General features: G+C 64.5%; 11 non-coding genes and 1 pseudogene across 11 annotated transcripts; all 12 read left to right on the forward strand.

Annotated features, from left to right (window-relative positions):
• Nucleotides 1-850: 850 nt before the first annotated feature.
• Nucleotides 851-969, forward strand: LOC147002254 (5S ribosomal RNA). Its single transcript, XR_015048785.1, has one exon. It is a non-coding gene; the product is annotated as a 5S ribosomal RNA (ribosomal RNA).
• Nucleotides 970-2,536: 1,567 nt separating this feature from the next.
• On the forward strand, nucleotides 2,537-2,655 carry LOC147002255 (5S ribosomal RNA). The gene has a single exon (XR_015048786.1). It is a non-coding gene; the product is annotated as a 5S ribosomal RNA (ribosomal RNA).
• A 1,567-nt stretch (nucleotides 2,656-4,222) lies between these two features.
• Nucleotides 4,223-4,341, forward strand: LOC147002256 (5S ribosomal RNA). The gene has a single exon (XR_015048787.1). It is a non-coding gene; the product is annotated as a 5S ribosomal RNA (ribosomal RNA).
• A 1,569-nt stretch (nucleotides 4,342-5,910) lies between these two features.
• On the forward strand, nucleotides 5,911-6,029 carry LOC147002257 (5S ribosomal RNA). Its single transcript, XR_015048788.1, has one exon. It is a non-coding gene; the product is annotated as a 5S ribosomal RNA (ribosomal RNA).
• Nucleotides 6,030-7,602: 1,573 nt separating this feature from the next.
• On the forward strand, nucleotides 7,603-7,721 carry LOC147002258 (5S ribosomal RNA). Its single transcript, XR_015048789.1, has one exon. It is a non-coding gene; the product is annotated as a 5S ribosomal RNA (ribosomal RNA).
• Nucleotides 7,722-9,294: 1,573 nt separating this feature from the next.
• LOC147002259 (5S ribosomal RNA) lies at nucleotides 9,295-9,413 on the forward strand. The gene has a single exon (XR_015048790.1). It is a non-coding gene; the product is annotated as a 5S ribosomal RNA (ribosomal RNA).
• Nucleotides 9,414-10,931: 1,518 nt separating this feature from the next.
• Nucleotides 10,932-11,050, forward strand: LOC147002260 (5S ribosomal RNA). Its single transcript, XR_015048791.1, has one exon. It is a non-coding gene; the product is annotated as a 5S ribosomal RNA (ribosomal RNA).
• A 1,544-nt stretch (nucleotides 11,051-12,594) lies between these two features.
• On the forward strand, nucleotides 12,595-12,713 carry LOC147002261 (5S ribosomal RNA). The gene has a single exon (XR_015048792.1). It is a non-coding gene; the product is annotated as a 5S ribosomal RNA (ribosomal RNA).
• A 1,539-nt stretch (nucleotides 12,714-14,252) lies between these two features.
• Nucleotides 14,253-14,371, forward strand: LOC147002262 (5S ribosomal RNA). The gene has a single exon (XR_015048793.1). It is a non-coding gene; the product is annotated as a 5S ribosomal RNA (ribosomal RNA).
• Nucleotides 14,372-15,914: 1,543 nt separating this feature from the next.
• LOC147002263 (5S ribosomal RNA) lies at nucleotides 15,915-16,033 on the forward strand. The gene has a single exon (XR_015048794.1). It is a non-coding gene; the product is annotated as a 5S ribosomal RNA (ribosomal RNA).
• Nucleotides 16,034-17,578: 1,545 nt separating this feature from the next.
• LOC147002264 (5S ribosomal RNA) lies at nucleotides 17,579-17,697 on the forward strand. The gene has a single exon (XR_015048795.1). It is a non-coding gene; the product is annotated as a 5S ribosomal RNA (ribosomal RNA).
• Nucleotides 17,698-19,275: 1,578 nt separating this feature from the next.
• Nucleotides 19,276-19,384, forward strand: LOC147002265 (5S ribosomal RNA; annotated as a pseudogene).
• The last annotated feature ends 1,106 nt before the right edge of the window (nucleotides 19,385-20,490 follow it).

Genomic DNA, 20,490 nt, shown 5'->3' on the forward strand with positions numbered 1-20,490 from the left:
GGCCCATGGGTGGGTAGGGGGCACGTTTGTGTGCCTGTCCGGGTGTGGTGTGTGCTTGCGCTCTGGAGGCAGTGCACGGGCAGTGCAGTGCGTGCCTCTTGGGCTAGCCTGTGCCGCTGGGTGTGGCTGTGCGTGTCCCAGTGTCCCAGGTGGGCTGGGATGCCATCCATCCATCCATCCATCCATCCATCCATCCATCCATCCATCCATCCATCCACAGTGGGTTTACTTCCCTTGCGTGCCCGGGCTGAGGGGCCCAGTCCTGGGCACAGACAGGGACGGTGGGTGGGTAGGTGGGTGGACCAGTCGGCGAGGTGGGGCGGAACGTCCGAGGTCCAGGGTGGGTCAGGATTTGAGAAGCTGGGAGGGACCTCGGGTGGGTGGAAGGGGAAGTCCCGGGTGGGTGAGGGCGCTGTTGCACGAAGCCCGTGGAACCGTCCAGGAGGGGAGGGAGGGGAGAAGAAGCGAGGAGGGGAGATGTGTGTGCGGCCAAGGCTGGCACTCACTGGCTGGGCCCGTGGTGCCTCGAGGGCAGGCAGAGGGGGGCTGGTGGGGGCTCTGGGGGAGGTTGTGGGCAGCGTGAGGCAGGCAGCGGGAAGCGAGGAGGCACCGTGGGCTGGGGCGTGTCGTGTGGGTGGGGCTCGGGCCGGGCGTGTCGTGTCATGTCGTGTCGTGTCGGTGTGTGGTGTGTGTCTGTGGGCTGTGCGCTGGGCTCTGGTCTCAGGGCTCGTGTGAGCTCGTCGTCGTCGTGGGGCGTCGGGCGTCGGGCATCGGGCGTCGGGCGGGCGAGTGAGCGAAGGAGCGAGCGTGCGCAGCAGGCTCTTGGGGCTTGTCGGCGCCACCCGCCCTCGTCTACGGCCATACCACCCTGAACGCGCCCGATCTCGTCTGATCTCGGAAGCTAAGCAGGGTCGGGCCTGGTTAGTACTTGGATGGGAGACCGCCTGGGAATACCGGGTGCTGTAGGCTTTTTGGACTCCCCTCTGTCTCTCTCTCCCTTTTGGCCACGGACACGGCCGCCCGGCGACCCAGGCTCAGGCCAGGCCCATCCACACCCCACACCCCACACCCCCGAAGGAGCCCACCCTCGTCCTCTCACAGGAGGCTCCCGGAGCCCTAAGGCAGGGCACACCGTGCTGGCCACCCCAGCACCACCCTGCTGAGCTAGCTAGCTAGCTAGCAAGGGCACACGGGACACGGGACACCGGATGGGAGAGCCTCTCTCCATTTGCACCGAGCCCAGGCTGGCCTGAACACTCCACCCTCATCCAACACCGCACTTGCCTCCCACCTTGTGTGAGTGGTAGTGTGTGTGTGTGTGTGTCTGTGTGCGAGAGAGTTGTATGTGTTTTGCCCCTCCTGACTTCTGATAATTCACCTGGGTCCCAGTGTGTGGGTCTGTGTGTGTGTGTCTGTGTGTAAGCTGAGGACCGACCCTCCGTGCTTGCTTGCTCAATCAGCCAGTACACACGTGTGTGTGTGTGTGTGTGTGTGTGTGTGTGTGTGTGTGTGTTTGCCTGAGGGTAGGGGCAGGTGGGCCAGACTGCGAGTGTGTGAGTGGTGTGAGTGTGTGTTTCCCGTGCGTGGGCGTGTCTGCGTGTGTCTGTGTGCTGCCTGCTCCGTCTAGCCAGCCGGTCCTCCTTTTTTGTCCGGGTGCACAAGCCGCAGTGCCCTGACACGTGTCTGCTTCCGTGGGCCCATGGGTGGGTAGGGGGCACGTTTGTGTGCCTGTCCGGGTGTGGTGTGTGCTTGCGCTCTGGAGGCAGTGCACGGGCAGTGCAGTGCGTGCCTCTTGGGCTAGCCTGTGCCGCTGGGTGTGGCTGTGCGTGTCCCAGTGTCCCAGGTGGGCTGGGATGCCATCCATCCATCCATCCATCCATCCATCCATCCATCCATCCATCCACAGTGGGTTTACTTCCCTTGCGTGCCCGGGCTGAGGGGCCCAGTCCTGGGCACAGACAGGGACGGTGGGTGGGTAGGTGGGTGGACCAGTCGGCGAGGTGGGGCGGAACGTCCGAGGTCCAGGGTGGGTCAGGATTTGAGAAGCTGGGAGGGACCTCGGGTGGGTGGAAGGGGAAGTCCCGGGTGGGTGAGGGCGCTGTTGCACGAAGCCCGTGGAACCGTCCAGGAGGGGAGGGAGGGGAGAAGAAGCGAGGAGGGGAGATGTGTGTGCGACCAAGGCTGGCACTCACTGGCTGGGCCAGTGGTGCCTCGAGGGCAGGCAGAGGGGGGCTGGTGGGGGCTCTGGGGGAGGTTGTGGGCAGCGTGAGGCAGGCAGCGGGAAGCGAGGAGGCACCGTGGGCTGGGGCGTGTCGTGTGGGTGGGGCTCGGGCCGGGCGTGTCGTGTCATGTCGTGTCGTGTCGGTGTGTGGTGTGTGTCTGTGGGCTGTGCGCTGGGCTCTGGTCTCAGGGCTCGTGTGAGCTCGTCGTCGTCGTGGGGCGTCGGGCGTCGGGCATCGGGCGTCGGGCGGGCGAGTGAGCGAAGGAGCGAGCGCGCGCAGCAGGCTCTTGGGGCTTGTCGGCGCCACCCGCCCTCGTCTACGGCCATACCACCCTGAACGCGCCCGATCTCGTCTGATCTCGGAAGCTAAGCAGGGTCGGGCCTGGTTAGTACTTGGATGGGAGACCGCCTGGGAATACCGGGTGCTGTAGGCTTTTTGGACTCCCCTCTGTCTCTCTCTCCCTTTTGGCCACGGACACGGCCGCCCGGCGACCCAGGCTCAGGCCAGGCCCATCCACACCCCACACCCCACACCCCCGAAGGAGCCCACCCTCGTCCTCTCACAGGAGGCTCCCGGAGCCCTAAGGCAGGGCACACCGTGCTGGCCACCCCAGCACCACCCTGCTGAGCTAGCTAGCTAGCTAGCAAGGGCACACGGGACACGGGACACCGGATGGGAGAGCCTCTCTCCATTTGCACCGAGCCCAGGCTGGCCTGAACACTCCACCCTCATCCAACACCGCACTTGCCTCCCACCTTGTGTGAGTGGTAGTGTGTGTGTGTGTGTGTCTGTGTGCGAGAGAGTTGTATGTGTTTTGCCCCTCCTGACTTCTGATAATTCACCTGGGTCCCAGTGTGTGGGTCTGTGTGTGTGTGTCTGTGTGTAAGCTGAGGACCGACCCTCCGTGCTTGCTTGCTCAATCAGCCAGTACACACGTGTGTGTGTGTGTGTGTGTGTGTGTGTGTGTGTGTGTGTGTGTTTGCCTGAGGGTAGGGGCAGGTGGGCCAGACTGCGAGTGTGTGAGTGGTGTGAGTGTGTGTTTCCCGTGCGTGGGCGTGTCTGCGTGTGTCTGTGTGCTGCCTGCTCCGTCTAGCCAGCCGGTCCTCCTTTTTTGTCCGGGTGCACAAGCCGCAGTGCCCTGACACGTGTCTGCTTCCGTGGGCCCATGGGTGGGTAGGGGGCACGTTTGTGTGCCTGTCCGGGTGTGGTGTGTGCTTGCGCTCTGGAGGCAGTGCACGGGCAGTGCAGTGCGTGCCTCTTGGGCTAGCCTGTGCCGCTGGGTGTGGCTGTGCGTGTCCCAGTGTCCCAGGTGGGCTGGGATGCCATCCATCCATCCATCCATCCATCCATCCATCCATCCATCCATCCACAGTGGGTTTACTTCCCTTGCGTGCCCGGGCTGAGGGGCCCAGTCCTGGGCACAGACAGGGACGGTGGGTGGGTAGGTGGGTGGACCAGTCGGCGAGGTGGGGCGGAACGTCCGAGGTCCAGGGTGGGTCAGGATTTGAGAAGCTGGGAGGGACCTCGGGTGGGTGGAAGGGGAAGTCCCGGGTGGGTGAGGGCGCTGTTGCACGAAGCCCGTGGAACCGTCCAGGAGGGGAGGGAGGGGAGAAGAAGCGAGGAGGGGAGATGTGTGTGCGACCAAGGCTGGCACTCACTGGCTGGGCCAGTGGTGCCTCGAGGGCAGGCAGAGGGGGGCTGGTGGGGGCTCTGGGGGAGGTTGTGGGCAGCGTGAGGCAGGCAGCGGGAAGCGAGGAGGCACCGTGGGCTGGGGCGTGTCGTGTGGGTGGGGCTCGGGCCGGGCGTGTCGTGTCATGTCGTGTCGTGTCGGTGTGTGGTGTGTGTCTGTGGGCTGTGCGCTGGGCTCTGGTCTCAGGGCTCGTGTGAGCTCGTCGTCGTCGTGGGGCGTCGGGCGTCGGGCATCGGGCGTCGGGCGGGCGAGTGAGCGAAGGAGCGAGCGCGAAGCAGGCTCTTGGGGCTTGTCGGCGCCACCCGCCCTCGTCTACGGCCATACCACCCTGAACGCGCCCGATCTCGTCTGATCTCGGAAGCTAAGCAGGGTCGGGCCTGGTTAGTACTTGGATGGGAGACCGCCTGGGAATACCGGGTGCTGTAGGCTTTTTGGACTCCCCTCTGTCTCTCTCTCCCTTTTGGCCACGGACACGGCCGCCCGGCGACCCAGGCTCAGGCCAGGCCCATCCACACCCCACACCCCACACCCCCGAAGGAGCCCACCCTCGTCCTCTCACAGGAGGCTCCCGGAGCCCTAAGGCAGGGCACACCGTGCTGGCCACCCCAGCACCACCCTGCTGAGCTAGCTAGCTAGCTAGCAAGGGCACACGGGACACGGGACACCGGATGGGAGAGCCTCTCTCCATTTGCACCGAGCCCAGGCTGGCCTGAACACTCCACCCTCATCCAACACCGCACTTGCCTCCCACCTTGTGTGAGTGGTAGTGTGTGTGTGTGTGTGTCTGTGTGCGAGAGAGTTGTATGTGTTTTGCCCCTCCTGACTTCTGATAATTCACCTGGGTCCCAGTGTGTGGGTCTGTGTGTGTGTGTCTGTGTGTAAGCTGAGGACCGACCCTCCGTGCTTGCTTGCTCAATCAGCCAGTACACACGTGTGTGTGTGTGTGTGTGTGTGTGTGTGTGTGTGTGTGTTTGCCTGAGGGTAGGGGCAGGTGGGCCAGACTGCGAGTGTGTGAGTGGTGTGAGTGTGTGTTTCCCGTGCGTGGGCGTGTCTGCGTGTGTCTGTGTGCTGCCTGCTCCGTCTAGCCAGCCGGTCCTCCTTTTTTGTCCGGGTGCACAAGCCGCAGTGCCCTGACACGTGTCTGCTTCCGTGGGCCCATGGGTGGGTAGGGGGCACGTTTGTGTGCCTGTCCGGGTGTGGTGTGTGCTTGCGCTCTGGAGGCAGTGCACGGGCAGTGCAGTGCGTGCCTCTTGGGCTAGCCTGTGCCGCTGGGTGTGGCTGTGCGTGTCCCAGTGTCCCAGGTGGGCTGGGATGCCATCCATCCATCCATCCATCCATCCATCCATCCATCCATCCATCCATCCACAGTGGGTTTACTTCCCTTGCGTGCCCGGGCTGAGGGGCCCAGTCCTGGGCACAGACAGGGACGGTGGGTGGGTAGGTGGGTGGACCAGTCGGCGAGGTGGGGCGGAACGTCCGAGGTCCAGGGTGGGTCAGGATTTGAGAAGCTGGGAGGGACCTCGGGTGGGTGGAAGGGGAAGTCCCGGGTGGGTGAGGGCGCTGTTGCACGAAGCCCGTGGAACCGTCCAGGAGGGGAGGGAGGGGAGAAGAAGCGAGGAGGGGAGATGTGTGTGCGGCCAAGGCTGGCACTCACTGGCTGGGCCCGTGGTGCCTCGAGGGCAGGCAGAGGGGGGCTGGTGGGGGCTCTGGGGGAGGTTGTGGGCAGCGTGAGGCAGGCAGCGGGAAGCGAGGAGGCACCGTGGGCTGGGGCGTGTCGTGTGGGTGGGGCTCGGGCCGGGCGTGTCGTGTCATGTCGTGTCGTGTCGGTGTGTGGTGTGTGTCTGTGGGCTGTGCGCTGGGCTCTGGTCTCAGGGCTCGTGTGAGCTCGTCGTCGTCGTGGGGCGTCGGGCGTCGGGCATCGGGCGTCGGGCGGGCGAGTGAGCGAAGGAGCGAGCGTGCGCAGCAGGCTCTTGGGGCTTGTCGGCGCCACCCGCCCTCGTCTACGGCCATACCACCCTGAACGCGCCCGATCTCGTCTGATCTCGGAAGCTAAGCAGGGTCGGGCCTGGTTAGTACTTGGATGGGAGACCGCCTGGGAATACCGGGTGCTGTAGGCTTTTTGGACTCCCCTCTGTCTCTCTCTCCCTTTTGGCCACGGACACGGCCGCCCGGCGACCCAGGCTCAGGCCAGGCCCATCCACACCCCACACCCCACACCCCCGAAGGAGCCCACCCTCGTCCTCTCACAGGAGGCTCCCGGAGCCCTAAGGCAGGGCACACCGTGCTGGCCACCCCAGCACCACCCTGCTGAGCTAGCTAGCTAGCTAGCAAGGGCACACGGGACACGGGACACCGGATGGGAGAGCCTCTCTCCATTTGCACCGAGCCCAGGCTGGCCTGAACACTCCACCCTCATCCAACACCGCACTTGCCTCCCACCTTGTGTGAGTGGTAGTGTGTGTGTGTGTGTGTCTGTGTGCGAGAGAGTTGTATGTGTTTTGCCCCTCCTGACTTCTGATAATTCACCTGGGTCCCAGTGTGTGGGTCTGTGTGTGTGTGTCTGTGTGTAAGCTGAGGACCGACCCTCCGTGCTTGCTTGCTCAATCAGCCAGTACACACGTGTGTGTGTGTGTGTGTGTGTGTGTGTGTGTGTGTGTGTGTGTTTGCCTGAGGGTAGGGGCAGGTGGGCCAGACTGCGAGTGTGTGAGTGGTGTGAGTGTGTGTTTCCCGTGCGTGGGCGTGTCTGCGTGTGTCTGTGTGCTGCCTGCTCCGTCTAGCCAGCCGGTCCTCCTTTTTTGTCCGGGTGCACAAGCCGCAGTGCCCTGACACGTGTCTGCTTCCGTGGGCCCATGGGTGGGTAGGGGGCACGTTTGTGTGCCTGTCCGGGTGTGGTGTGTGCTTGCGCTCTGGAGGCAGTGCACGGGCAGTGCAGTGCGTGCCTCTTGGGCTAGCCTGTGCCGCTGGGTGTGGCTGTGCGTGTCCCAGTGTCCCAGGTGGGCTGGGATGCCATCCATCCATCCATCCATCCATCCATCCATCCATCCATCCATCCATCCACAGTGGGTTTACTTCCCTTGCGTGCCCGGGCTGAGGGGCCCAGTCCTGGGCACAGACAGGGACGGTGGGTGGGTAGGTGGGTGGACCAGTCGGCGAGGTGGGGCGGAACGTCCGAGGTCCAGGGTGGGTCAGGATTTGAGAAGCTGGGAGGGACCTCGGGTGGGTGGAAGGGGAAGTCCCGGGTGGGTGAGGGCGCTGTTGCACGAAGCCCGTGGAACCGTCCAGGAGGGGAGGGAGGGGAGAAGAAGCGAGGAGGGGAGATGTGTGTGCGGCCAAGGCTGGCACTCACTGGCTGGGCCCGTGGTGCCTCGAGGGCAGGCAGAGGGGGGCTGGTGGGGGCTCTGGGGGAGGTTGTGGGCAGCGTGAGGCAGGCAGCGGGAAGCGAGGAGGCACCGTGGGCTGGGGCGTGTCGTGTGGGTGGGGCTCGGGCCGGGCGTGTCGTGTCATGTCGTGTCGTGTCGGTGTGTGGTGTGTGTCTGTGGGCTGTGCGCTGGGCTCTGGTCTCAGGGCTCGTGTGAGCTCGTCGTCGTCGTGGGGCGTCGGGCGTCGGGCATCGGGCGTCGGGCGGGCGAGTGAGCGAAGGAGCGAGCGTGCGCAGCAGGCTCTTGGGGCTTGTCGGCGCCACCCGCCCTCGTCTACGGCCATACCACCCTGAACGCGCCCGATCTCGTCTGATCTCGGAAGCTAAGCAGGGTCGGGCCTGGTTAGTACTTGGATGGGAGACCGCCTGGGAATACCGGGTGCTGTAGGCTTTTTGGACTCCCCTCTGTCTCTCTCTCCCTTTTGGCCACGGACACGGCCGCCCGGCGACCCAGGCTCAGGCCAGGCCCATCCACACCCCACACCCCACACCCCCGAAGGAGCCCACCCTCGTCCTCTCACAGGAGGCTCCCGGAGCCCTAAGGCAGGGCACACCGTGCTGGCCACCCCAGCACCACCCTGCTGAGCTAGCTAGCTAGCTAGCAAGGGCACACGGGACACGGGACACCGGATGGGAGAGCCTCTCTCCATTTGCACCGAGCCCAGGCTGGCCTGAACACTCCACCCTCATCCAACACCGCACTTGCCTCCCACCTTGTGTGAGTGGTAGTGTGTGTGTGTGTGTGTCTGTGTGCGAGAGAGTTGTATGTGTTTTGCCCCTCCTGACTTCTGATAATTCACCTGGGTCCCAGTGTGTGGGTCTGTGTGTGTGTGTCTGTGTGTAAGCTGAGGACCGACCCTCCGTGCTTGCTTGCTCAATCAGCCAGTACACACGTGTGTGTGTGTGTGTGTGTGTGTGTGTGTGTGTGTGTGTGTGTTTGCCTGAGGGTAGGGGCAGGTGGGCCAGACTGCGAGTGTGTGAGTGGTGTGAGTGTGTGTTTCCCGTGCGTGGGCGTGTCTGCGTGTGTCTGTGTGCTGCCTGCTCCGTCTAGCCAGCCGGTCCTCCTTTTTTGTCCGGGTGCACAAGCCGCAGTGCCCTGACACGTGTCTGCTTCCGTGGGCCCATGGGTGGGTAGGGGGCACGTTTGTGTGCCTGTCCGGGTGTGGTGTGTGCTTGCGCTCTGGAGGCAGTGCACGGGCAGTGCAGTGCGTGCCTCTTGGGCTAGCCTGTGCCGCTGGGTGTGGCTGTGCGTGTCCCAGTGTCCCAGGTGGGCTGGGATGCCATCCATCCATCCATCCATCCATCCATCCATCCATCCATCCATCCATCCACAGTGGGTTTACTTCCCTTGCGTGCCCGGGCTGAGGGGCCCAGTCCTGGGCACAGACAGGGACGGTGGGTGGGTAGGTGGGTGGACCAGTCGGCGAGGTGGGGCGGAACGTCCGAGGTCCAGGGTGGGTCAGGATTTGAGAAGCTGGGAGGGACCTCGGGTGGGTGGAAGGGGAAGTCCCGGGTGGGTGAGGGCGCTGTTGCACGAAGCCCGTGGAACCGTCCAGGAGGGGAGGGAGGGGAGAAGAAGCGAGGAGGGGAGATGTGTGTGCGACCAAGGCTGGCACTCACTGGCTGGGCCAGTGGTGCCTCGAGGGCAGGCAGAGGGGGGCTGGTGGGGGCTCTGGGGGAGGTTGTGGGCAGCGTGAGGCAGGCAGCGGGAAGCGAGGAGGCACCGTGGGCTGGGGCGTGTCGTGTGGGTGGGGCTCGGGCCGGGCGTGTCGTGTCATGTCGTGTCGTGTCGGTGTGTGGTGTGTGTCTGTGGGCTGTGCGCTGGGCTCTGGTCTCAGGGCTCGTGTGAGCTCGTCGTCGTCGTGGGGCGTCGGGCGTCGGGCATCGGGCGTCGGGCGGGCGAGTGAGCGAAGGAGCGAGCGTGCGCAGCAGGCTCTTGGGGCTTGTCGGCGCCACCCGCCCTCGTCTACGGCCATACCACCCTGAACGCGCCCGATCTCGTCTGATCTCGGAAGCTAAGCAGGGTCGGGCCTGGTTAGTACTTGGATGGGAGACCGCCTGGGAATACCGGGTGCTGTAGGCTTTTTGGACTCCCCTCTGTCTCTCTCTCCCTTTTGGCCACGGACACGGCCGCCCGGCGACCCAGGCTCAGGCCAGGCCCATCCACACCCCACACCCCACACCCCCGAAGGAGCCCACCCTCGTCCTCTCACAGGAGGCTCCCGGAGCCCTAAGGCAGGGCACACCGTGCTGGCCACCCCAGCACCACCCTGCTGAGCTAGCTAGCTAGCTAGCAAGGGCACACGGGACACGGGACACCGGATGGGAGAGCCTCTCTCCATTTGCACCGAGCCCAGGCTGGCCTGAACACTCCACCCTCATCCAACACCGCACTTGCCTCCCACCTTGTGTGAGTGGTAGTGTGTGTGTGTGTGTGTCTGTGTGCGAGAGAGTTGTATGTGTTTTGCCCCTCCTGACTTCTGATAATTCACCTGGGTCCCAGTGTGTGGGTCTGTGTGTGTGTGTCTGTGTGTAAGCTGAGGACCGACCCTCCGTGCTTGCTTGCTCAATCAGCCAGTACACACGTGTGTGTGTGTGTGTGTGTGTGTGTGTGTGTGTGTGTTTGCCTGAGGGTAGGGGCAGGTGGGCCAGACTGCGAGTGTGTGAGTGGTGTGAGTGTGTGTTTCCCGTGCGTGGGCGTGTCTGCGTGTGTCTGTGTGCTGCCTGCTCCGTCTAGCCAGCCGGTCCTCCTTTTTTGTCCGGGTGCACAAGCCGCAGTGCCCTGACACGTGTCTGCTTCCGTGGGCCCATGGGTGGGTAGGGGGCACGTTTGTGTGCCTGTCCGGGTGTGGTGTGTGCTTGCGCTCTGGAGGCAGTGCACGGGCAGTGCAGTGCGTGCCTCTTGGGCTAGCCTGTGCCGCTGGGTGTGGCTGTGCGTGTCCCAGTGTCCCAGGTGGGCTGGGATGCCATCCATCCATCCATCCATCCATCCATCCATCCATCCATCCATCCACAGTGGGTTTACTTCCCTTGCGTGCCCGGGCTGAGGGGCCCAGTCCTGGGCACAGACAGGGACGGTGGGTGGGTAGGTGGGTGACCAGTCGGCGAGGTGGGGCGGAACGTCCGAGGTCCAGGGTGGGTCAGGATTTGAGAAGCTGGGAGGGACCTCGGGTGGGTGGAAGGGGAAGTCCCGGGTGGGTGAGGGCGCTGTTGCACGAAGCCCGTGGATCCGTCCAGGAGGGGAGGGAGGGGAGAAGAAGCGAGGAGGGGAGATGTGTGTGCGGCCAAGGCTGGCACTCACTGGCTGGGCCCGTGGTGCCTCGAGGGCAGGCAGAGGGGGGCTGGTGGGGGCTCTGGGGGAGGTTGTGGGCAGCGTGGGCTGGAGCGTGTCGTGTGGGTGGGGCTCGGGCCGGGCGTGTCGTGTCGTGTCGTGTCGGTGTGTGGTGTGTGTCTGTGGGCTGTGCGCTGGGCTCTGGTCTCAGGGCTCGTGTGAGCTCGTCGTCGTCGTGGGGCGTCGGGCATCGGGCGTCGGGCGGGCGAGTGAGCGAAGGAGCGAGCGCGCGCAGCAGGCTCTTGGGGCTTGTCGGCGCCACCCGCCCTCGTCTACGGCCATACCACCCTGAACGCGCCCGATCTCGTCTGATCTCGGAAGCTAAGCAGGGTCGGGCCTGGTTAGTACTTGGATGGGAGACCGCCTGGGAATACCGGGTGCTGTAGGCTTTTTGGACTCCCCTCTGTCTCTCTCTCCCTTTTGGCCACGGACACGGCCGCCCGGCGACCCAGGCTCAGGCCAGGCCCATCCACACCCCACACCCCACACCCCACACCCCCCAAGGAGCCCACCCTCGTCCTCTCACAGGCTTGCCCTCTCACAGGAGGCTCCCGGAGCCCTAAGGCAGGGCACACCATGCTGGCCACCCCAGCACCACCCTGCTGAGCTAGCTAGCTAGCTAGCAAGGGCACACGGGACACGGGACACCGGATGGGAGAGCCTCTCTCCATTTGCACCGAGCCCAGGCTGGCCTGAACACTCCACCCTCATCCAACACCGCACTTGCCTCCCACCTTGTGTGAGTGGTAGTGTGTGTGTGTGTCTGTGTGCGAGAGAGTTGTATGTGTTTTGCCCCTCCTGACTTCTGATAATTCACCTGGGTCCCAGTGTGTGGGTCTGTGTGTGTGTCTGTGTGTAAGCTGAGGACCGACCCTCCGTGCTTGCTTGCTCAATCAGCCAGTACACACGTGTGTGTGTGTGTGTGTGTGTGTGTGTGTGTGTGTGTGTGTGTGTTTGCCTGAGGGTAGGGGCAGGTGGGCCAGACTGCGAGTGTGTGAGTGGTGTGAGTGTGTGTTTCCCGTGCGTGGGCGTGTCTGCGTGTGTCTGTGTGCTGCCTGCTCCGTCTAGCCAGCCGGTCCTCCTTTTTTGTCCGGGTGCACAAGCCGCAGTGCCCTGACACGTGTCTGCTTCCGTGGGCCCATGGGTGGGTAGGGGGCACGTTTGTGTGCCTGTCCGGGTGTGGTGTGTGCTTGCGCTCTGGAGGCAGTGCACGGGCAGTGCAGTGCGTGCCTCTTGGGCTAGCCTGTGCCGCTGGGTGTGGCTGTGCGTGTCCCAGTGTCCCAGGTGGGCTGGGATGCCATCCATCCATCCATCCATCCATCCATCCATCCATCCATCCATCCACAGTGGGTTTACTTCCCTTGCGTGCCCGGGCTGAGGGGCCCAGTCCTGGGCACAGACAGGGACGGTGGGTGGGTAGGTGGGTGGACCAGTCGGCGAGGTGGGGCGGAACGTCCGAGGTCCAGGGTGGGTCAGGATTTGAGAAGCTGGGAGGGACCTCGGGTGGGTGGAAGGGGAAGTCCCGGGTGGGTGAGGGCGCTGTTGCACGAAGCCCGTGGAACCGTCCAGGAGGGGAGGGAGGGGAGAAGAAGCGAGGAGGGGAGATGTGTGTGCGGCCAAGGCTGGCACTCACTGGCTGGGCCCGTGGTGCCTCGAGGGCAGGCAGAGGGGGGCTGGTGGGGGCTCTGGGGGAGGTTGTGGGCAGCGTGGGCTGGGGCGTGTCGTGTGGGTGGGGCTCGGGCCGGGCGTGTCGTGTCGTGTCGTGTCGGTGTGTGGTGTGTGTCTGTGGGCTGTGCGCTGGGCTCTGGTCTCAGGGCTCGTGTGAGCTCGTCGTCGTCGTGGGGCGTCGGGCATCGGGCGTCGGGCGGGCGAGTGAGCGAAGGAGCGAGCGCGCGCAGCAGGCTCTTGGGGCTTGTCGGCGCCACCCGCCCTCGTCTACGGCCATACCACCCTGAACGCGCCCGATCTCGTCTGATCTCGGAAGCTAAGCAGGGTCGGGCCTGGTTAGTACTTGGATGGGAGACCGCCTGGGAATACCGGGTGCTGTAGGCTTTTTGGACTCCCCTCTGTCTCTCTCTCCCTTTTGGCCACGGACACGGCCGCCCGGCGACCCAGGCTCAGGCCAGGCCCATCCACACCCCACACCCCACACCCCACACCCCCCAAGGAGCCCACCCTCGTCCTCTCACAGGCTTGCCCTCTCACAGGAGGCTCCCGGAGCCCTAAGGCAGGGCACACCATGCTGGCCACCCCAGCACCACCCTGCTGAGCTAGCTAGCTAGCTAGCAAGGGCACACGGGACACGGGACACCGGATGGGAGAGCCTCTCTCCATTTGCACCGAGCCCAGGCTGGCCTGAACACTCCACCCTCATCCAACACCGCACTTGCCTCCCACCTTGTGTGAGTGGTAGTGTGTGTGTGTGTCTGTGTGCGAGAGAGTTGTATGTGTTTTGCCCCTCCTGACTTCTGCTAATTCACCTGGGTCCCAGTGTGTGGGTCTGTGTGTGTGTCTGTGTGTAAGCTGAGGACCGACCCTCCGTGCTTGCTTGCTCAATCAGCCAGTACACACGTGTGTGTGTGTGTGTGTGTGTGTGTGTGTGTGTGTTTGCCTGAGGGTAGGGGCAGGTGGGCCAGACTGCGAGTGTGTGAGTGGTGTGAGTGTGTGTTTCCCGTGCGTGGGCGTGTCTGCGTGTGTCTGTGTGCTGCCTGCTCCGTCTAGCCAGCCGGTCCTCCTTTTTTGTCCGGGTGCACAAGCCGCAGTGCCCTGACACGTGTCTGCTTCCGTGGGCCCATGGGTGGGTAGGGGGCACGTTTGTGTGCCTGTCCGGGTGTGGTGTGTGCTTGCGCTCTGGAGGCAGTGCACGGGCAGTGCAGTGCGTGCCTCTTGGGCTAGCCTGTGCCGCTGGGTGTGGCTGTGCGTGTCCCAGTGTCCCAGGTGGGCTGGGATGCCATCCATCCATCCATCCATCCATCCATCCATCCATCCATCCATCCATCCACAGTGGGTTTACTTCCCTTGTGTGCCCGGGCTGAGGGGCCCAGTCCTGGGCACAGACAGGGACGGTGGGTGGGTAGGTGGGTGACCAGTCGGCGAGGTGGGGCGGAACGTCCGAGGTCCAGGGTGGGTCAGGATTTGAGAAGCTGGGAGGGACCTCGGGTGGGTGGAAGGGGAAGTCCCGGGTGGGTGAGGGCGCTGTTGCACGAAGCCCGTGGATCCGTCCAGGAGGGGAGGGAGGGGAGAAGAAGCGAGGAGGGGAGATGTGTGTGCGGCCAAGGCTGGCACTCACTGGCTGGGCCCGTGGTGCCTCGAGGGCAGGCAGAGGGGGGCTGGTGGGGGCTCTGGGGGAGGTTGTGGGCAGCGTGGGCTGGGGCGTGTCGTGTGGGTGGGGCTCGGGCCGGGCGTGTCGTGTCGTGTCGGTGTGTGGTGTGTGTCTGTGGGCTGTGCGCTGGGCTCTGGTCTCAGGGCTCGTGTGAGCTCGTCGTCGTCGTGGGGCGTCGGGCGTCGGGCATCGGGCGTCGGGCGGGCGAGTGAGCGAAGGAGCGAGCGCGCGCAGCAGGCTCTTGGGGCTTGTCGGCGCCACCCGCCCTCGTCTACGGCCATACCACCCTGAACGCGCCCGATCTCGTCTGATCTCGGAAGCTAAGCAGGGTCGGGCCTGGTTAGTACTTGGATGGGAGACCGCCTGGGAATACCGGGTGCTGTAGGCTTTTTGGACTCCCCTCTGTCTCTCTCTCCCTTTTGGCCACGGACACGGCCGCCCGGCGACCCAGGCTCAGGCCAGGCCCATCCACACCCCACACCCCACACCCCACACCCCCCAAGGAGCCCACCCTCGTCCTCTCACAGGCTTGCCCTCTCACAGGAGGCTCCCGGAGCCCTAAGGCAGGGCACACCATGCTGGCCACCCCAGCACCACCCTGCTGAGCTAGCTAGCTAGCTAGCAAGGGCACACGGGACACGGGACACCGGATGGGAGAGCCTCTCTCCATTTGCACCGAGCCCAGGCTGGCCTGAACACTCCACCCTCATCCAACACCGCACTTGCCTCCCACCTTGTGTGAGTGGTAGTGTGTGTGTGTGTGTGTCTGTGTGCGAGAGAGTTGTATGTGTTTTGCCCCTCCTGACTTCTGCTAATTCACCTGGGTCCCAGTGTGTGGGTCTGTGTGTGTGTCTGTGTGTAAGCTGAGGACCGACCCTCCGTGCTTGCTTGCTCAATCAGCCAGTACACACGTGTGTGTGTGTGTGTGTGTGTGTGTGTGTGTGTGTTTGCCTGAGGGTAGGGGCAGGTGGGCCAGACTGCGAGTGTGTGAGTGGTGTGAGTGTGTGTTTCCCGTGCGTGGGCGTGTCTGCGTGTGTCTGTGTGCTGCCTGCTCCGTCTAGCCAGCCGGTCCTCCTTTTTTGTCCGGGTGCACAAGCCGCAGTGCCCTGACACGTGTCTGCTTCCGTGGGCCCATGGGTGGGTAGGGGGCACGTTTGTGTGCCTGTCCGGGTGTGGTGTGTGCTTGCGCTCTGGAGGCAGTGCACGGGCAGTGCAGTGCGTGCCTCTTGGGCTAGCCTGTGCCGCTGGGTGTGGCTGTGCGTGTCCCAGTGTCCCAGGTGGGCTGGGATGCCATCCATCCATCCATCCATCCATCCATCCATCCATCCATCCATCCATCCACAGTGGGTTTACTTCCCTTGTGTGCCCGGGCTGAGGGGCCCAGTCCTGGGCACAGACAGGGACGGTGGGTGGGTAGGTGGGTGACCAGTCGGCGAGGTGGGGCGGAACGTCCGAGGTCCAGGGTGGGTCAGGATTTGAGAAGCTGGGAGGGACCTCGGGTGGGTGGAAGGGGAAGTCCCGGGTGGGTGAGGGCGCTGTTGCACGAAGCCCGTGGATCCGTCCAGGAGGGGAGGGAGGGGAGAAGAAGCGAGGAGGGGAGATGTGTGTGCGGCCAAGGCTGGCACTCACTGGCTGGGCCCGTGGTGCCTCGAGGGCAGGCAGAGGGGGGCTGGTGGGGGCTCTGGGGGAGGTTGTGGGCAGCGTGGGCTGGGGCGTGTCGTGTGGGTGGGGCTCGGGCCGGGCGTGTCGTGTCGTGTCGGTGTGTGGTGTGTGTCTGTGGGCTGTGCGCTGGGCTCTGGTCTCAGGGCTCGTGTGAGCTCGTCGTCGTCGTGGGGCGTCGGGCGTCGGGCATCGGGCGTCGGGCGGGCGAGTGAGCGAAGGAGCGAGCGCGCGCAGCAGGCTCTTGGGGCTTGTCGGCGCCACCCGCCCTCGTCTACGGCCATACCACCCTGAACGCGCCCGATCTCGTCTGATCTCGGAAGCTAAGCAGGGTCGGGCCTGGTTAGTACTTGGATGGGAGACCGCCTGGGAATACCGGGTGCTGTAGGCTTTTTGGACTCCCCTCTGTCTCTCTCTCCCTTTTGGCCACGGACACGGCCGCCCGGCGACCCAGGCTCAGGCCAGGCCCATCCACACCCCACACCCCACACCCCACACCCCCCAAGGAGCCCACCCTCGTCCTCTCACAGGCTTGCCCTCTCACAGGAGGCTCCCGGAGCCCTAAGGCAGGGCACACCATGCTGGCCACCCCAGCACCACCCTGCTGAGCTAGCTAGCTAGCTAGCAAGGGCACACGGGACACGGGACACCGGATGGGAGAGCCTCTCTCCATTTGCACCGAGCCCAGGCTGGCCTGAACACTCCACCCTCATCCAACACCGCACTTGCCTCCCACCTTGTGTGAGTGGTAGTGTGTGTGTGTGTCTGTGTGCGAGAGAGTTGTATGTGTTTTGCCCCTCCTGACTTCTGCTAATTCACCTGGGTCCCAGTGTGTGGGTCTGTGTGTGTGTCTGTGTGTAAGCTGAGGACCGACCCTCCGTGCTTGCTTGCTCAATCAGCCAGTACACACGTGTGTGTGTGTGTGTGTGTGTGTGTGTGTGTGTGTGTGTGTGTGTTTGCCTGAGGGTAGGGGCAGGTGGGCCAGACTGCGAGTGTGTGAGTGGTGTGAGTGTGTGTTTCCCGTGCGTGGGCGTGTCTGCGTGTGTCTGTGTGCTGCCTGCTCCGTCTAGCCAGCCGGTCCTCCTTTTTTGTCCGGGTGCACAAGCCGCAGTGCCCTGACACGTGTCTGCTTCCGTGGGCCCATGGGTGGGTAGGGGGCACGTTTGTGTGCCTGTCCGGGTGTGGTGTGTGCTTGCGCTCTGGAGGCAGTGCACGGGCAGTGCAGTGCGTGCCTCTTGGGCTAGCCTGTGCCGCTGGGTGTGGCTGTGCGTGTCCCAGTGTCCCAGGTGGGCTGGGATGCCATCCATCCATCCATCCATCCATCCATCCATCCATCCATCCATCCACAGTGGGTTTACTTCCCTTGTGTGCCCGGGCTGAGGGGCCCAGTCCTGGGCACAGACAGGGACGGTGGGTGGGTAGGTGGGTGACCAGTCGGCGAGGTGGGGCGGAACGTCCGAGGTCCAGGGTGGGTCAGGATTTGAGAAGCTGGGAGGGACCTCGGGTGGGTGGAAGGGGAAGTCCCGGGTGGGTGAGGGCGCTGTTGCACGAAGCCCGTGGATCCGTCCAGGAGGGGAGGGAGGGGAGAAGAAGCGAGGAGGGGAGATGTGTGTGCGGCCAAGGCTGGCACTCACTGGCTGGGCCCGTGGTGCCTCGAGGGCAGGCAGAGGGGGGCTGGTGGGGGCTCTGGGGGAGGTTGTGGGCAGCGTGGGCTGGGGCGTGTCGTGTGGGTGGGGCTCGGGCCGGGCGTGTCGTGTCGTGTCGGTGTGTGGTGTGTGTCTGTGGGCTGTGCGCTGGGCTCTGGTCTCAGGGCTCCTGTGAGCTCGTCGTCGTCGTGGGGCGTCGGGCGTCGGGCATCGGGCGTCGGGCGGGCGAGTGAGCGAAGGAGCGAGCGCGCGCAGCAGGCTCTTGGGGCTTGTCGGCGCCACCCGCCCTCGTCTACGGCCATACCACCCTGAACGCGCCCGATCTCGTCTGATCTCGGAAGCTAAGCAGGGTCGGGCCTGGTTAGTACTTGGATGGGAGACCGCCTGGGAATACCGGGTGCTGTAGGCTTTTTGGACTCCCCTCTGTCTCTCTCTCCCTTTTGGCCACGGACACGGCCGCCCGGCGACCCAGGCTCAGGCCAGGCCCATCCACACCCCACACCCCACACCCCACACCCCCCAAGGAGCCCACCCTCGTCCTCTCACAGGCTTGCCCTCTCACAGGAGGCTCCCGGAGCCCTAAGGCAGGGCACACCATGCTGGCCACCCCAGCACCACCCTGCTGAGCTAGCTAGCTAGCTAGCAAGGGCACACGGGACACGGGACACCGGATGGGAGAGCCTCTCTCCATTTGCACCGAGCCCAGGCTGGCCTGAACACTCCACCCTCATCCAACACCGCACTTGCCTCCCACCTTGTGTGAGTGGTAGTGTGTGTGTGTGTCTGTGTGTCTGTGTGCGAGAGAGTTGTATGTGTTTTGCCCCTCCTGACTTCTGCTAATTCACCTGGGTCCCAGTGTGTGGGTCTGTGTGTGTGTCTGTGTGTAAGCTGAGGACCGACCCTCCGTGCTTGCTTGCTCAATCAGCCAGTACACACGTGTGTGTGTGTGTGTGTGTGTGTGTGTGTGTGTGTGTGTGTGTGTGTTTGCCTGAGGGTAGGGGCAGGTGGGCCAGACTGCGAGTGTGTGAGTGGTGTGAGTGTGTGTTTCCCGTGCGTGGGCGTGTCTGCGTGTGTCTGTGTGCTGCCTGCTCCGTCTAGCCAGCCGGTCCTCCTTTTTTGTCCGGGTGCACAAGCCGCAGTGCCCTGACACGTGTCTGCTTCCGTGGGCCCATGGGTGGGTAGGGGGCACGTTTGTGTGCCTGTCCGGGTGTGGTGTGTGCTTGCGCTCTGGAGGCAGTGCACGGGCAGTGCAGTGCGTGCCTCTTGGGCTAGCCTGTGCCGCTGGGTGTGGCTGTGCGTGTCCCAGTGTCCCAGGTGGGCTGGGATGCCATCCATCCATCCATCCATCCATCCATCCATCCATCCATCCATCCACAGTGGGTTTACTTCCCTTGCGTGCCCGGGCTGAGGGGCCCAGTCCTGGGCACAGGGACGGTGGGTGGACCAGTCGGCGAGGTGGGGCGGAACGTCCGAGGTCCAGGGTGGGTCAGGATTTGAGAAGCTGGGAGGGACCTCGGGTGGGTGGAAGGGGAAGTCCCGGGTGGGTGAGGGCGCTGTTGCACGAAGCCCGTGGAACCGTCCAGGAGGGGAGGGAGGGGAGAAGAAGCGAGGAGGGGAGATGTGTGTGCGGCCAAGGCTGGCACTCACTGGCTGGGCCCGTGGTGCCTCGAGGGCAGGCAGAGGGGGGCTGGTGGGGGCTCTGGGGGAGGTTGTGGGCAGCGTGAGGCAGGCAGCGGGAAGCGAGGAGGCACCGTGGGCTGGGGCGTGTCGTGTGGGTGGGGCTCGGGCCGGGCGTGTCGTGTGGTGTCGTGTCGTGTCGGTGTGTGGTGTGTGTCTGTGGGCTGTGCGCTGGGCTCTGGTCTCAGGGCTCGTGTGAGCTCGTCGTCATCGTCGTGGGGCGTCGGGCATCGGGCGTCGGGCGGGCGAGTGAGCGAAGGAGCGAGCGCGCGCAGCAGGCTCTTGGGGCTTGTCGGCGCCACCTGCCCTCGTCTACGGCCATACCACCCTGAACGCGCCTGATCTCGGAAGCTAAGCAGGGTCGGGCCTGGTTAGTACTTGGATGGGAGACCGCCTGGGAATACCGGGTGCTGTAGGCTTTTTGGACTGACTCCCCTCTGTCTCTCTCTCCCTTTTGGCCACGGACACGGCCGCCCGGCGACCCAGGCTCAGGCCAGGCCCATCCACACCCCACACCCCACACCCCCCAAGGAGCCCACCCTCGTCCTCTCACAGGCTTGCCCTCTCACAGGAGGCTCCCGGAGCCCTAAGGCAGGGCACACCATGCTGGCCACCCCAGCACCACCCTGCTGAGCTAGCTAGCTAGCTAGCAAGGGCACACGGGACACGGGACACCGGATGGGAGAGCCTCTCTCCATTTGCACCGAGCCCAGGCTGGCCTGAACACTCCACCCTCATCCAACACCGCACTTGCCTCCCACCTTGTGTGAGTGGTAGTGTGTGTGTGTGTCTGTGTGTCTGTGTGCGAGAGAGTTGTATGTGTTTTGCCCCTCCTGACTTCTGCTAATTCACCTGGGTCCCAGTGTGTGGGTCTGTGTGTGTGTCTGTGTGTAAGCTGAGGACCGACCCTCCGTGCTTGCTTGCTCAATCAGCCAGTACACACGTGTGTGTGTGTGTGTGTGTGTGTGTGTGTGTGTTTGCCTGAGGGTAGGGGCAGGTGGGCCAGACTGCGAGTGTGTGAGTGGTGTGAGTGTGTGTTTCCCGTGCGTGGGCGTGTCTGCGTGTGTCTGTGTGCTGCCTGCTCCGTCTAGCCAGCCGGTCCTCCTTTTTTGTCCGGGTGCACAAGCCGCAGTGCCCTGACACGTGTCTGCTTCCGTGGGCCCATGGGTGGGTAGGGGGCACGTTTGTGTGCCTGTCCGGGTGTGGTGTGTGCTTGCGCTCTGGAGGCAGTGCACGGGCAGTGCAGTGCGTGCCTCTTGGGCTAGCCTGTGCCGCTGGGTGTGGCTGTGCGTGTCCCAGTGTCCCAGGTGGGCTGGGATGCCATCCATCCATCCATCCATCCATCCATCCATCCATCCATCCATCCATCCACAGTGGGTTTACTTCCCTTGCGTGCCCGGGCTGAGGGGCCCAGTCCTGGGCACAGGGACGGTGGGTGGACCAGTCGGCGAGGTGGGGCGGAACGTCCGAGGTCCAGGGTGGGTCAGGATTTGAGAAGCTGGGAGGGACCTCGGGTGGGTGGAAG

This window comes from Mus caroli, unplaced genomic scaffold (assembly GCF_978045245.1).
Source record: "Mus caroli unplaced genomic scaffold, Mus_caroli_1 scaffold_10, whole genome shotgun sequence".
Lineage (NCBI taxonomy): Eukaryota > Metazoa > Chordata > Mammalia > Rodentia > Muridae > Mus > Mus caroli.